This window comes from Chelonoidis abingdonii, chromosome 7 (genome assembly GCF_003597395.2).
Source record: "Chelonoidis abingdonii isolate Lonesome George chromosome 7, CheloAbing_2.0, whole genome shotgun sequence".
In the NCBI taxonomy this organism is placed as follows: domain Eukaryota; kingdom Metazoa; phylum Chordata; order Testudines; family Testudinidae; genus Chelonoidis; species Chelonoidis abingdonii.
The window spans coordinates 17,735,856-17,751,592 of record NC_133775.1 but is presented as its reverse complement, the minus strand read 5'-3'; the positions used below and the strand labels follow the sequence as shown (position 1 = coordinate 17,751,592).

Below are 15,737 nucleotides of genomic sequence, written 5' to 3'. Positions count from 1 at the left end.
TCATCTCATCGCCAATTTATAATGGCACAGCAAACGGTACAGAACGACTGGTAACCATCTCTGCTACCTTGCAATGGCAAATGAATGCTGCTGTGTAGCGCTGCAGTACCGCCTCTGTCAGTGGCATCCAGTACACATACGGTGACAGTGACAAAAGGCAAAACAGGCTCCATGGCTGCCATGCTATGGCATCTGACCAGGGCAATTCAGGGAAAAAGGGCGCGAAATGATTGTCTGCCGTTGCTTTCACGGAGGAAGGAATGAGTGACGACATTTACTCAGAATTACCCGCCACACTGTTTTTGCACCATCATGCATTGGAATCTCAATCCAGAATTCCAATGGGCGGGGGAGACTGCGGGAACTATGGAACAGCTACCCACAGTGCAATGCTCCAGAAATCGACGCTAGCCTCGGTACATGAACGCACACCACCGAATTAATGTGCTTAGTGTGGCTGCGTGCACTCGACTTTACACAATCTGTTTTACAAAACCGGTTTATGTAAAATCGGAATAATCCTGTAGTGTAGACATACCCTGAGCTTCTGTGTGAACGTAGGTAAGGCCTCAGCTTCCCTGTCTAAAAATGTGGATAGCGAATGATGCTCAATTTCTTTTGTAACCCACTTTGAGCTGGATGGATGAAGCCAGCACAGCACTGCATAAGACTGAAGTATTATTCTTACTTTAGCCCTCCTACACCCCACATGTAAATTAATATACACCACTGCTTCGGTCACTGCTGAAGTCAGCGCCATAGCTCTGGTACAAAGATTCAAATACACAGTCACTCCAGTGACCTCAACAGAATTACTTTAAAACAGCAGAATTTGGCTCCTTGAATCTAATCAAATGGCGTGTGCTGCATTAGGACACTCGTGCAGACCTTAAAGACCTTAGAAAGTGCTGGAGTGCCTCCCCTCCCCCAGTATTTGGTAGAAATCAGACCGCAGATTTCTGTCTCCTTGTTATTAATAACATTTATAAACCATAAAGGGAGTTACAGGATTGATGGATGAGCAGCAAAAGGCTCGGAAACTGCAAAGCCCCAGGTCACTACTAGGTGTTAGGCGTCCAGTCCCATTACACAGCGAATCCACTATTCGAAGCTCTTTCTTTTCTATTTTCTTTCACTGACACTGACGCGCTGAGCTAAGCGAGAGGGTCGCGCTTAAATCCCGAGAGGCGAAGCAGCTGGAGAGCTCGGTACCAGCCAGAGGATTGCGGGCACTGCGCGGTCGGATCGGCCGGCTCTCCAGACAGCAAGGGAGGCGCAGAAAGTCTTGGGGAAGGCACCGAGCCTTGCATCTGAGTCCAGGGCTGCCTTCAGGGCGATCCCCCCTCACTCAGCCCCAGGCAGCTGGAGGCGGGGAGTTGCAGCACACGCAGCCCAGTGCGGGGCGGGGGGAAGGTGCTGCCAGCCCAGAGGCGGCCTGAGAGCAGCCGATGGATTCGGACGAGCCAGGCAGGAGCTAAAGGCACCTCCCAAGGTAAAGAAACTTCGCTCCTTTATCAGCGCGGCGCTGGACCTCGGCTGCGCCCAGGCCGCCAGCTGTGGCGCCGCCTTTGTCTCCGGCACCATCTCTCCTAGAGTCTGGGGCTCGGATGGTGCCGCGGGGTTGGGGGGACAAAGAGCCACAGGCTCCATCAGCATCTCTGCCCCGGGGACCGGATCGCCCTTCACAGGACTGCGCAGCCCCAGCGCCGCAGTTTGGGGGAGAGATTGGGCACGGTTCGGTTAATAACAGCTGCTGAGCCGAGCCGAGCCGGGCCGAGCCGCTCCATGCTCGACTAGGCAGTTAGACGCCAGCTGTTTGCTGCAGGCAGTTCTGCCATCTATTGTTACAGCGGCGGGGGGCGGTGGTGGTGGTAGATATCTGCCCCTGCCCCCACTCCAGCTGGAAACAGCAGCCCGCTGGGGCAGCCAGGAGCTGCAAGACACAAGGCGCAGCTTTCCCTTTGAAATGGCCGGGGACCGGGCAGGCGGCTGCTGGCGCCGCCCTGGGAAGGGAACTGGCTGGAGTTGGCTGGGTCGGGCGCTTTGGCTGGGCCGGGGCGGTTTGTTTCCCGGGGAGATTCCCCCTTTGTGACAGCGGGTTACTCCTCGCCCCAGGACTGTCGCTGCTTGTACTCCAAGGACGCCAAGCTAGCGGGGGAAGGGGGGGTGAAGCCTCATCTGAGCGGGACCAGCCAGGAACGTGAACTCTTACAAATACTTTGCTTATCTTCGTCCATGTGGGAGTCATTCGGGTTGGGAAGGGCACAAAAATGAACCTATCAATAGCAGGGGAAGAGAAGAGAAGGAAAAACCCCGCTAAATGCTCCCCCCACCCCCGTTTGTTACATTGCAAGTTCTTGGGGCAGAGAATGGGCTTGATTTACCACTCACCCTGGTTTTATCCCATTAGTTCAGTGGCGTCCCCCCCCCCCGCATTTACACAGCGAATCAAGCACTGTATAATACCATAGAACAGCAGTTCTCCACGGGGGGCGGGGGCACAACAGGCCCTGAGCCCCAGCACTCACAGGGTACAAAATGGGAGCCCCGAGCCCCAGTGCCCCAAGGAGCAGGAGCAGAAGCCCTGAGCCAAAAATGCCACAAGCCCAGAGCCTCGCAGGGCTAAAACCTGGAGCCCACCCTCTGCCCCACAGGGCTAAAGCTCAGAGCCCTGAGCATTGGTGTCCCGTGGGGCACAAACCCCAAACTCTGGCACCTGGTGCTGCAGAAGCCCTGAGTCCCCCAGCCTAATGGGGCTAAAGAAGCTCTGAACCTCCAGCCCCATGAAGCAGAAGCCCTGAGGCTCCCCCCGTCCTGCGCCCCCCTGCACCTGGATCTAGGAGCCCTGTCTCTATGCCTTGCCCCGTGCTAGGCCCTGGAATTTTTGCAGGGGCCCTCAGAAAGAAAAACACTGAGAACCCCTGGGGTAGAACAGTATAAGCACTAAACAAATCAACATTATTCACATTTGCAAAGAGTAAAGAAAACTACATACATTATAAAAGTGCCATCTCAGGTTAAAATTTAAAATGAAAATATCTCCCCTGGCCAGTGTGCCCAATAAAAAAATGTTTAAAATTTAATTTGTTTTTGATGTTTTTTTCCTGTTTCCTTTTTAAAATTTCATTCATCTTGGAAAAGGAAAATAGACTAGATAGTTTCATTTTTTGTTTCTAGTCAATTTCACTTTCAGGTTCTCATGCACTGGCAGAGTGATGCAGTGTTTGGGTTGCAAACAAATTCATGAAAATGTTGCTATTGCTATTTTCAAAATGACTAAACCTAGAAGTGTGGCTTAATTACCTGAAAGTGTCAGGTAATTATACAGGGCATGGGGGCTCAGGGTTCCCAGCTTTAGTCCTGCAGGGTGGTGGAGCTTGGAGCTTCTGCCCAGTGGGGTGCTGGGGCTCAGACTCCCAACTTTAGCCCTCCAGGGTGTGTGTGTGGGGGGGCTTGACCTTTCTGCCCTGTGGAGCATCAGGGCTCCAGGCTTCAGCCCCACAGGGCACTGGGGCTCATGTTACCCGCACAATTTAAGATTCTACTCCTGACCCTCTCTCATGGGTACTCAGGATGTAATATATGGTTCCCACCCCTACGCATCCTCATAGGTACTCAGAGTGTAACTTTACCTAGGCTCTACCTCTCTGTGGGCTCTGGACTTCAGTCTTGTGGGGCTTGGGGCTCCAGATGCCCAGCTTTGGGGCTCCAGATGCCCAGTGGGGTACTGGAGCTCAGAACTTTAGCCCCACAGGGGGCTGGGGCTCCGGGCTCCCATATTTATCCCCACATGGTGCTGGAGTTCAGGGCTTCTGCTCCGTGGGGCGCTAGGCCTCCTGGCTTCTGCCCCGCGAGGTATTGTGGCTTGGAACTCATGGGCCCACTTCTGTGTCATTATGCAATAATTACCGTATGCCCAGGGGGTTGTTGTTTTTTTTTGGGGGGGCGGGGGTTGTAGTAAAGTGAGTACAGTGCAATTTCTCTCATCACAAGATTTCTTACATTTTCTCACTGGTATTAGGTCTCAAGTCGCAGCCCTGCCAGGAGCTGGTGAGCCCAGTGGTAAATTGCCTTCTTTAAAACAAGACTTTCAGTCTGTGACCTGTTAAGGCACTAAGACAAACTTTATACAGGTCTGATCCCAATCTCACATACACTGGTGAAATATGCAGTACTCCACTGAAGTCACTTGAGTCACAAAGTGTAAACCAGTGTAAGTGAAATCAGATTCAGTCCCTTGTCCTGTAGGGATATCATGCAGTGCCACTGTAATCCGTGCCTGCTTGGTGTGGTGTTCGGTCTAGAGGCACTTAGACCATCTAGAGATTCAGAGGGGGTAGCCGTGTTATTCTGCATCCACAAAAACAACGAGGAGTCCGGTGGCACCTAAAGACTAACAGATTTATTTGGGCATAAGCTTTTGTGGGTAAAAAGCCCACTTCTTCAGATGCACAGAGTGAAAATTACATAAATATTTATGCTGGCATCTGTAATTTTTCTCTCCACGCATCTGAAGAAGTGGGTTTTTTACCCACGAAAGCTTATGCCCAAATAAATCTGTTAGTCTTTAAGGTGCCACCGGACTCCTCGTTGTTTTTAGCTAGAGACTGATGTGTCTGCTATAGCCTTGGCTAACAGACAGGTAGCTTTTTAGCTCATGCAGTAGACAGAGGCTGATGCATTTAGCTCCAAAGATCTCAAGTTCAATGCTGCCCCTTGACAACTGGGGTATGTCAGCGATACCCCACCTCTCTGCCAGGCCAATTGGTAGTTATATTGGTATCTGGACAATGGAAATAAAATGTACAAACAGTGTTACAACACCAGAGCAGACCGCTGTTTGATCCATTCTGTTGTGATGCCTCCAGAAATAGGGAATACATGCTGTATTAGAAGAATGTGGAAGTGCTTGCAGTAGAGATCAGGTGTTGTAATATAGATACTTTGACTACATGGGACTTGATTCACCTCCACAAAAGAAATTGGGAGGGTGGCGGACCTTGGGCTTGTAAACTTTTCAGAGCACGGATTTTCTTTTACTACATAGTGTCTAGCACAATGGAACCCTTATCTCAGTTAGGGCTTCTAGGCCCCACTGTAATCAACATAAATAACAGAGCCCATATATTGCAAAATTATTCCATTTTGCTCTGTGATCCTTTCTTCAATAAGGTCAGCAAACATACACAGCCAGATTTAAAAAATACCCCAGCATCATACTGGGAACTGTTGAGTGCTCATATGAAAGTCAAGCACTTTTAAAATTTGGTCCATGAGTGAGTGCTTAAAATATGGCCCATAGAGTCTAATGCTAGTATGTACATTTGAGGACAGAAAGATAACTGACTCTGCTTTCCCAGAAATGGCTGCATCTGACTGATGGGTAGTTTGAGCCCTGCATATTGTTTAATTTACAAAATACACCGGGATTCTACAAGAAGAATGATGTTTTATTAATAAAGCTCATTCACTCAATCTTTACCACTAAGTTACTAGTTCAGGTCATGCTCCTGGAACAAGCCCACCAAGTATTTTTCACGTAACATTTTATTTCAAAACATTATGGCCAAATCCATGTTTGCTAGGACTGCAGGGAAGCCTTTGGAAAATCACTTAGGGGTGAATTCGGCCTGACAAGTTTCAAGTGGACATTTTATGTTAATGTTTTTTCCCCATTGAGTGCCCCATATGACAGCATAGTTGCTACGACACGTCATTGTTCTTGAACAGCTTGATACAGATTTCAGCAAATACTGTATAACTTTTAAACTCTCAGTTAAACATGGCAGCTGATATCTTTAACCTGGACTGCTACTGTGTATGTTTTGCGATTGTTTGATGGACTGAATTTGTCCACATTCTGGGTACATGATGAAGAAGTGCAAGCAGTTCTGTGTTGGACTGAATGCAGTTACTGAATCAGAAAAGTGTGCACATCTTCTGAAAAAACAAACAATCTGTAGACTGCAGTGTAAAGTGAATATTGCAGATATTTCTGAATGAATTAGGCCATTAACCAGTGTAATAATGTGCAAAACCAACTGCAGTCCATGAGTCTCATTCTGATCTGACACCAATTTTAAACCACTGTAATTCCATTGGCTTCAATGGAGGTTCTTCCAATTTACACCACTATAAGAGCAGAATCAGGTTAAAAAATAGCCATAGAAGAAAGACAAGGTGCATGCTGATGATCTCCTTATAAAAAGGAAAAACTCTACATTCCATGAAAGTCTTGGTCTCCTTTAATATGTTCATGTGTATATGCATCAGAAGCTATTTCCTTAGCCAGTGGAATGTCAGGTCATACAACACATGATTGAGGTATCCTTGGACATATGCTACAAGCCCAGCTGTGCAAAGTAAAAAAAAAATACCAGCACAAGGAGGAAAAAATAACTTTGACAATTTAAAATACACTAAATACATTGCTTTTTATTTTATCAACCTTGAATGTAAGACTCTGGGTGGCTTTGGGGAGGGAAGACTGCCAAATCCTAGTCCCTTGGATGTCAACAAGAGCTTTGCCATCAGCTCAGCAAGTTCAGGACTTGTCCCTGTAGTGACCCCCCTGCTTTTGTATCTGTCAGCCCCCAAAAATGGTAAAGGGGCAAAAATGGAAGTAAGAAATAATTGTGACACTCCTCTGGTAAATAAGGGATTTATTTTGGAGAAGAAAAATCTCATTTTGTAAAATTGGCAGAATCCATAAACTTTTCAAAACTCTAGGAATCAGTGCCAAATGGCTCATTGCAGAAATGTTGCTATATAGTCACGGGGAGGCAGGTAGGCCTGTGGGGGGAGGGCACTGTTAGCCTTTACAGAGAAGTCACTATTTAGTTGTTGATATACAGTGAGGGCATGTCTACACTTACCTCCGGAGCGATCTATCCAGCGGGAGTCGATTTATCGCGTCTAGTGAAGATGTGATAAATTGACCGCCGAACGCTCTCATGTCGACTCCAATTCTCCACCAGAGCAAGAACTGTAGGCAGAGTCGATGGGGGAGCGTCAGCAGTCGACCTACCACAGTGAAGACACTGTGGTAAGTAGATCTAAGTACATCGACTTCAGCTACATTATTCACGTAGCTAAAGTTGTGTAACTTAGATCAATTCCCCCCATAGTGTAGCCCAGGCCTAAGATTTAGAACAAGCACTGTATAAACATTAGCTAATCAATCTTCACAATATCCCTGGGACACACAATGGGGAAGTACTCTCAGCCACCTCTTAGACAGGGAAACTGAAGCAGAGTAGTTAGGTGAGTTGTCCACAGCCAAACAGGCAGTCAGTGTCAGGGCTAGTATTAGAATGTAGGAATTCCTGGCTCTTATGCCTGTCCTGAGATAACTTTTCAGACTTCACTTGTTATATGCTTACCAATCCTAGATTCCTTTCTGTAGCTGGACTGGTAATTTTGCTAAAGCTCAACATCTGTGTCGTAAACAGAAGGATCTGACATTTCTATCACTATTTCTCATGGGTTTACATAACTCAACTTATTACGCAATTCACATCAAAACACAAAAAGCCTGAATTGTGATGCCTCTTATTTGCTTGTCTGGCCCATTTGATGTCTCAGCTAACAGGTGAAAACATGCAGCTGCTCTTATTCTCCATCCGATTCGGCTCCCTTTTCCCTGAACTGTATGGCAGAGTGGATGGGTTCAAGTAGTAAAACCTCCTGTATGGTCAGTAATTTGTGAGAAGTCAGTGCTGCAGAGTCATTCTTCACTGCAAGAGGAAGAACGGATAGCGAGCCTTTCAGGAAGCTCAGAGGTTGTATTATAAAAGTACACTACCACTACAAAAAATAAAGCTTAAAGAAAAACTGTCCAGCTGGTACCTTAAAAAGAGCTACAATTCCCCTCCAGGATGTGAGTTGCAAGCTAGGATAGTTGTGAGTATGATTGACTAGAGAAGTTTGCATCCCTGTTTGCCAGTCTTATTCTTGTGAGCAGTGAGAGGCCTCCTTGCTTGTGGCTAAATCCTGCTCTCAGTTACACTGGTGAAAAAGCTGGAGTAAATGAAGTTACACCTGCTTTACGATGATATAACAGAGCAGAACCTGAGCTTTGCAGAGCAGGATTCCTGCCACTTTCACCCTGCTGCCCAGGGGCAGCTCCAGGCCTCAGCACGCCAAGCGCGTGCTTGGGGCGGCAAGCTGGTGGGGGTGCTCTGCCGGTCTCCGCGAGGGCGGCAGGCAGGTTGCCTTCGGTGGCTTGCCTGCGGAGGATCCATTGGCTTCTGCGGGACCAGTGGACCCTCCGCAGGCAAGCTGCTGAAGGCAGCCTACCTGCCCTGCTTGAGGCGGCAAAATCCCTAAAGCCGCCCCTGCTGCTGCCTACTCACAACTGAGGAGCTAGCCCTTATTTCTAAAACCTTCTCACATTAAATTATCTGTTGTCTCTGTCTCCATGATTCTAATGCTATCACATATCAGAATTTAGGAAAAACATTAGATATAACTGATACTGTAGTTAGGTCCTAGATTTTTACAGGGCTCTGAAAATACTTAGGTTCCATCTACACAGACAAGACCCAACAAGTCTATCAGAGCTGGGAGAATGATCACATTGTAACACAGACCTCCAACATTGCAAAATTTGCTATGTGTGCAAGCTTTTCTATAGGCAAGTGGTATGGACCGTGAGCAGAGGGTTTACACAGTGAGCCAAGTCCTGTTCTTTTAACCTCATGCAACTGTGGAATAAAGTGGATATTGCACATTGATGGAGGTTTAAAAAAATAAATACATTTGAGTGTTCCTCACAAAAGGATCCTTTATAATCATTAGCTGCTGTGATGGGCACTGCTAATGGCCAGTGAGCAGGGAACCCTTATTTAATCACAGACTATGTCTACATTACAGAGACTATACCAGCAGAGCCCTGTAATGTAGACAGAGCCTATGCAGACAGAAGGGGTTTTTCTGTAGATACAGAAACATCACCTTCTCGAACAACATTAGCTACCCTGATGGAAGCACTCTTCTGTTGACACAGCTGCATCTACTCTGGGGGTTATGTCGGCGTAGCTATGCAGATATGACTTTCAAGCGCAGACCAGCCCACAGGAAGAATGAAGGGGCTGTTCCCTGAGGGTCTGAGCACAGTACCTGGCTGTCTCTCCCTCATGCCCAGCTGCTGAGGATGTCCAAGGGCAGATCTACACTGAAAAGTTATATTGGCATAGATACATTGGTCTGACATAGCTACACTGATATGATCCCCAGTTAGATGGAGCTATATCAACAGAAGAGTGCTTTGTTCTGGGATGCAGTGGTACTATGCCAATAGAAAACCCCCTCTGTCAGCGTAGGCTGCCTCTGCACTCTTGCTGTGCCAGCATCGCTCTGCCAACATAGAGTTTCCTTAGTGTAGACAGACCCGCAAGCTATTAAAGGTCAGAGAGCTGGAGGGAACTGAAATGGGCATTAACTCCTGTGGCAGACGGGAGAAAGCAGGGCTGATAGGATTGTTAAAAAAGGAAAAGAAATAGCAGACCAGGAAATCACCAAAAGAGCTTCACTCCACCCATGCAGCTTAGTGAAGAGTGTACATTTTCCTAGTTTCTACCTGCAGTTAATTCTTGGGCCTCTTTTGCCAGGGGGTAGAGTAAACAGTTCTTGGTGTCCCAAGTACCTCAGTCAGTGTCTTCTCTTCTCATTGCCTGGGCTCCCTGTCTCTCTGCAGCAAGCTTGCTCCCAAACTGGAGGTGTGGGCTATCTGTCAAGTTCCATGTCCAGAGCTGAGGCACACAGGAGGAGGGTCTGTGTGAGAATCACACCAGCTCCCTGACCACTGCTACTGCCTGAGAAAAAAACTTAGTTGCCCTGTACCCAGCAAATGAGACAGCAGAGAGAGAGCAGGTGAGACACTGAGTGGGAGATTTTCAAAGGCACAAAAGGGAGTTAGGTGTCCAGCATCCACTGAGTGTCTGTTGTTTCTTAAGAAATTAAGACACTGCTCCAAGGCTTCTTTCCATCCCTCAAGGTGGGACATCAGGCTCTTTTCAAATCACCTCAGGCAAAAGTGGCTCTCCTCTCAGGGTGGATCTTAGATTCACCTCCTTCCTGTTTAACAGCAACTACAGACTCCATTCCACCACAAACTCCAGCAGAACCCCTGATCCTATGTTCTTACCTGAGCATGGAAACCTCCTCAGAAAGGCCTTGGAGCGTTAAGGTCTGGCCAAGTTGAAGACAACCTTGTGTACTTGGAGAAGCCACCAACTTAGTTTGCAGTGGGTGTGTCAATGATGATGGTGGTGGTTGTACTGAGATGTACTATGCCTAATCTCCAAAGCCTGCATGATGAGGATCTTTGTTCCAGCATGTACAGTAACTAGAAAAACAGAGGCAAGTAGTCAGAAGAGATGAAGAATAACCTGGCACTTCTAGCTTCATTGTATTGCCATGTCTGAATGTTCAGAAACCATGAGTCAGGCTCCAAAACCCATGAGATTGACTTAATAATAATGAAATATTAGCAGCAGGTTCTTTTTATTTGCCTTCTGGTTTTGAAGTATTTAGGATTCACATGTTCAAACTTTTTTCTGCAACCACAAGTTTCATATAGTCACATGACTCCAGGAGCTGGGACTTTAAGGAACACACCACATATTGCACAATTCAGTAAAAATGACAAGAATTGCCAACACTGCTTTTATAACACTACCTGATTCATGGCCAGAAGAGACTAGCAGCCACTCGTCAAAGAGGTTTTAGAGGAAGAATCTGAATGATGTTTTCTTACCCTGGCAAGTCATAAAAGGGAAGTCTCTAGATAGGATGTGTCTTTCCTTGAACTTGTCGTTTTAATGGAAATGTTGACAGAGCATTAACTATATTTAACAAACAGCAATAAGCAGTTTTAGTAAAATTAATATCTGCATAACTTTTACTGCCATCTCATTAAATGGCTATTTAAACACCTAAAGACTCCCTGAGAGTTTCACATATTTTGAAAACAATTCCTTTAATTGATTAAGTAATTTTGGGGTAGTTTCTCAGCAGCTAGATTTGTCTGAGTTAAATTTGCCAAGTCATTCTCTCTTGTGCATACACCTACTGAAGCCACATTTATTGGGGTCTAATAGTCATCTGGTGTTCAACACAGTTGGCTACTTGTCTAATGGTTCTGTGAGTCCTTGACTCTAGGTCCTTGAGTCTGCCAGAGCTGCACTTGACTGAGGATCTCAAGGAGCCTTTAATGCCACATTTGTTCTCTCCAATTCTTGAGGCTCCTAGGACAGTTCAGATGCCTGAGTGAGGCAGACAAAGCTCAGGGAAGCCTCAAGCGATGAAATTGTGCCCTCTTGCACCAGGGCTGAATTTGGCCTATTTGGACAAGTAGCTCACTTCCCTGACTGTGCAAGTATGTTCCCTGCTTAGGGTGACCAGATGTCCAGATTTTATAGGGAGAGTCCTGATTTTTGGGTCTTTTCCTTATATAGGCTCCTATTACCCCCACACACACCTCCGGTCCCGATTTTTCACACTTACTGTCTGGGCACCCTATCCCTGCTGTACATTCCCTAATACAGTCAGCCTAATTTTAAACATGGCAATGAAGTGGAATGAAGATTAATCAATGGACTAACTAATCTCACTGTTAGAAAGCTCAGCCTAATGTTTCTCTTTCGTAATTTCATTCCATCACTCTTGGTTATACCTTTATAATGAACTCCCAGATCTCCCTGGAGTTCACAGCCTTCAAATATTAATTAGATCATTTCTTTCAATGTCTAAAGGATGTTACATAGCAGGTTCCCCCATCCCATGGTCTGGCTCTGGTGGTGAGAGGAGCTTACAATGGCAATAATGCAGATTGATGAATGTGATGTATTGAAAACGGTGTTAAAGTTACAAGCTATCACTTTCAGCTGGCAGGTGTTTCCTGGCCCTGCTTGTGTGCTAGGAGGCTCTGTAGGTAAGCATGCAGGCGGAGTATTCAGGAGCAGTCAACCTGCAAAAAGCCATCCTAGAGCAAGGCAGGTTGAGTTGTGACTCACTGCTGTAGGGAGCAGCCTGCTTTGTCTCTCCATTTTTGGTTCTTGTGTATTAAGTTCTGGATTTTACAAACTAAAGCAGTGTTACGTTGCAACCTTCCAGAACAAGTATTTTATGTTTATCTAACTTCTGTGGTTATGCCATGAACACAATAAACAGTGAACCGCTCATCCGTAAACACCCACCCTATCCCTATGCTTCAGATAAAACGTATCCCCAGACAGCCTGTCCCTAGGGGTATGTCAACATGGCAATTAAAAACCCATGGCTGGCCCATGCTGCTCACACCACAGGGCTATTTAACTGCAGTGTAGATGTTTGGGCTCAATCTGCCGCCTGGTCTCATCCTGAGCCCAAACGTATATGTTATAATTAAACAGCCCCACAGCCTGAGCCCTGTGAGCCCAAGTCAGCCGGCACTGGCCAGCCCCGGGTTTTTAATTGCAGCGTAGACATTCCCTGAGTGCTCGGGAGAAAAAGATGAGCTCATAGTACGTATAGAAAGTTAACAAGGCTCTAGTGCACTAAGGGGGCAAAGGAATGACAGTTGAGGGGCCTTCAGTCAGAAGCTCTCACCCATTTGTAACTAGGGAAGTCCAGCTCAAACCTCTTCACTGGTTGCAATGGTGGATATGTGGCTTATAGAGAGAGGGGCAGTCTCTGTTGTAATCAGATCCTAAACCCTTTCAAGATTAAATTCACAGGCAACCAGCAACTCCTAAAGCACTGATGCCCTCGTCTTCGTTGTGAAAGCCCACTGACTTAAGCTGAAATTCACCTCGTGCAGAGGTCCAGCACAAGGAATATGTACCAATTCAATCCTTAAAATTGGGTGTGACAAACAGTGCATAGCTCTCAGGCTTGTCCCCTGCACAGGGGTGAATTTCAGCCTAAGTGAAGGGCTGCATTGTGTAGCAGCTTTAGTTTCCAAGCGATTTCAAGCAGGGTTGCCAAGAGTGCGTTCGGGCCCCAGTGAAAACATTTTTTTGGCCCCCCCCAGCAAGGTTGGACTGGCTAAACCGGGCCAACGAAGCCGGTGAAGCCAGGCCCTAGGCCCCAGTCAAGGTATGATTCCCCCACTCTGAACCTTAGCGTCCAAAAGATGGGGTACCTGCATGAACCCCTCTTAGCTTAATTACTAGCATAGAAATGATAGAGCTGCCACCACCCAAAAATATAGTGTTTCGGGGCACTTTCAGGCCCCCAAACCCTTCCCCAGGGACCCCCAGACCCAAACCCCTTGGATCTCAAAACAAAGGGAAATAAACCATTCCCCTCCTTTCTTCCTCCCAGATTCTCGCCTCCCTGGGTTACACTGGGAGATCACTGTGATTCAAACTCCTTGAATCTTAAAACAGAGAGGAAATTCATCTTCCCTCCCTTCTCTCCCCCTCCCAGTCTCTCCCTGAGAGAGAGACCGTGATCCTAACACAGAGAGAAATCAGGCTTTTCCTCTCCCCCTTCTCTCCTTTCTTCCACCAATTCCCTGGTGAGACCAGACCCCGTCCCCTGGGGTCTCACACAAGAATAAAGAAACAATCAGGTTCTTAAAAAGGAAAAGCTTTTAATTAAAGAAAGAGAAAAAAGTAAAAATTATCTCTGTAAAATCACGATGGAAAATGTTACAGGGTCTTTCAGCTTATAGGCACTAGAGAGAAGCCTCCCCCCAGCACAAATACAAGTTGCAGCAACAGAGATACAATCCTTCCAGCTAAATACACATTTGCAAATAAAGAAAACAAACATAAATCTAATCCACTTTCTACCTATTACTTACTATTTGAATAGAAGAGACTTTTTCAGAAGATTGGAGAATCTGTATACATGTCTGGTCCCTCCCAGACCCCAGAGAGAACAAAGAAAAACCCAAAAAGCACAAACAAAGGCTTCCCTCCACCGAGATTTGAAAGTATCTTGTCTCCTGATTGGACCTTTGGTCAGGTGTTCCAGGTTTACTGAGCTTGTTAACCCTTTACAGGTAAAAGAGACATTAAACCTTAACCATCTGTTTATGACAACCCCCTTCCAGACCTCCGGGCCCTGGTAATTTGTACCAGCTTCCCCACCCCTCTTGTTGGCCCTGGTTTCAAGACTTTATCCCCTCTGTCATATCTAGACATATTTAACTTTTAATTTTTCCTTGAAAGCCATTCCTGCCAGCCACACAAGTACATTTGTCATTCATCCAATTGGCCACTGTCTTTCTGATAGTGAGTTTCTGCCTCCCTCTGAATGTGCGCTTTGGAGTAACATTACCCAGCTTGCATGTTCTCAAATTGAATCTCATTTGTTTTTCTCTGCCTACATTTCTCATCTCCCTATGGGCTTGATCCAAAGCCCACTGAAGTCTACAGGAAACTTTCCACTGACTTCAATGGACTTTGGCTTATGTCCTTCATCAAAAAATCCTGCCACACAAACCACGTATGTTTTAACCAGGCCATTTTCTATTTAATCACACTAAAATTTCAAGCCGTTTCTTCTCTCTCTCTACCTGTTCTTGCCCATTCCCACACTGCATGTTGTTTTATATTTTGGATCATCTGAGCCCATCCCTACGTAGCTGACTTCTCTCTTGCACTGCTGCACCTAACAGATTGAAAATGCATTATTTTTCTTCCTGTGTATCCAAACAAAATTGAGAATACATGTAACAAATATTCCCTGTGAGGCCATATTTGTTCATGGTATATCCACTTGTAACAATAGCTCTGCTGGGCTATTGTGTAATCAAGCAGACCTCCTGGATAGAGCAGATTTTCGGTAACACTTTTAATAAGAAGGGCTAGATTTCCTGTAGATATTTGGCACAGAGGTGTGCAAATTACATCTCCCTGTGTCAGCCTGGCCCTCTCTTCCCCTAGGGGAAATTCACTATGAGGGAGCACAGATGGTGTTGCCACACCTTGCTCTCCATTAAGCAGGCAGGTTTAACTTACTGATGGGGATCCTTTGGAGGACTTCCAGTGGGTGTGTTGAATCAGTATAACTCCTGACCACTCCTTTCTCCAGCCATTTCCTGGGCACCTGAGGATTCCTTTGCAAAGGCAAAGTTGCAGTGGCTTTCTGCCACCACAAATCCCCCCGCACCCCTCCAGACCTTTCATTGCCATCCCCTGCCACTGAATCCAGCTGTAAAGGTCTCATCACTTACTTACAAAGCCTTGAAATATTTGATTTTGCTGCTTTCTTTTCCCTTCTCCAATATGGGGTAGGAAAAACTAAGAACTGTGGGTTTAACCTAACAAGCTGTGCAAGCTCACTAACACAAAAGAGAGCATTCAGAACTGAGAATTAAATTTACTCCGGTGCCACCTTAACCCATCTAGCTGCCACATATATGAACAGATGACCTAAGATCTTACAGTGCTCCATAGCACTGTTTGGGATAAATCTGCAGAACAGCTCACTGGATAATTTCTCCCATCTATCTATCCTGTCAGTGTCTCTCTTTAATATCAGCTATTTATATCTCATGCCGCCACAGTCTCCTTATGCAGACATATTCATGGCCAATACAAAAAAAATCCTCACTTCCCCTTAGCATTCACATTACTATGCGTCCCCAATAACCAGCACTCTTCATCAAAGCACTGTCTCCTGAAGATAGGAGTAATGTCCGTGCTGACTGCCAAGCAGGGCCAGTGCAAGGACGTTTCACGCCCTAGGTGAAACTTCCACCTTGCGCCCTCCCCACCCCCCACCCCAGACAGCAGGGCTTG

General features: G+C 46.4%; 1 protein-coding gene across 1 annotated transcript in view; it reads left to right on the top strand.

Moving 5' to 3' along the window:
* The first annotated feature begins 1,181 nt into the window (after positions 1–1,181).
* Positions 1,182–15,737, top strand: part of KANK4 (KN motif and ankyrin repeat domains 4) — a 58,518-nt gene continuing 43,962 nt past the window's right edge. Inside the window, exon 1 of the mRNA XM_032795512.2 lies at positions 1,182–1,492. The gene's annotated coding sequence lies outside the window, so the exon portion shown is untranslated. The remainder of the gene's footprint in view (positions 1,493–15,737) is intronic.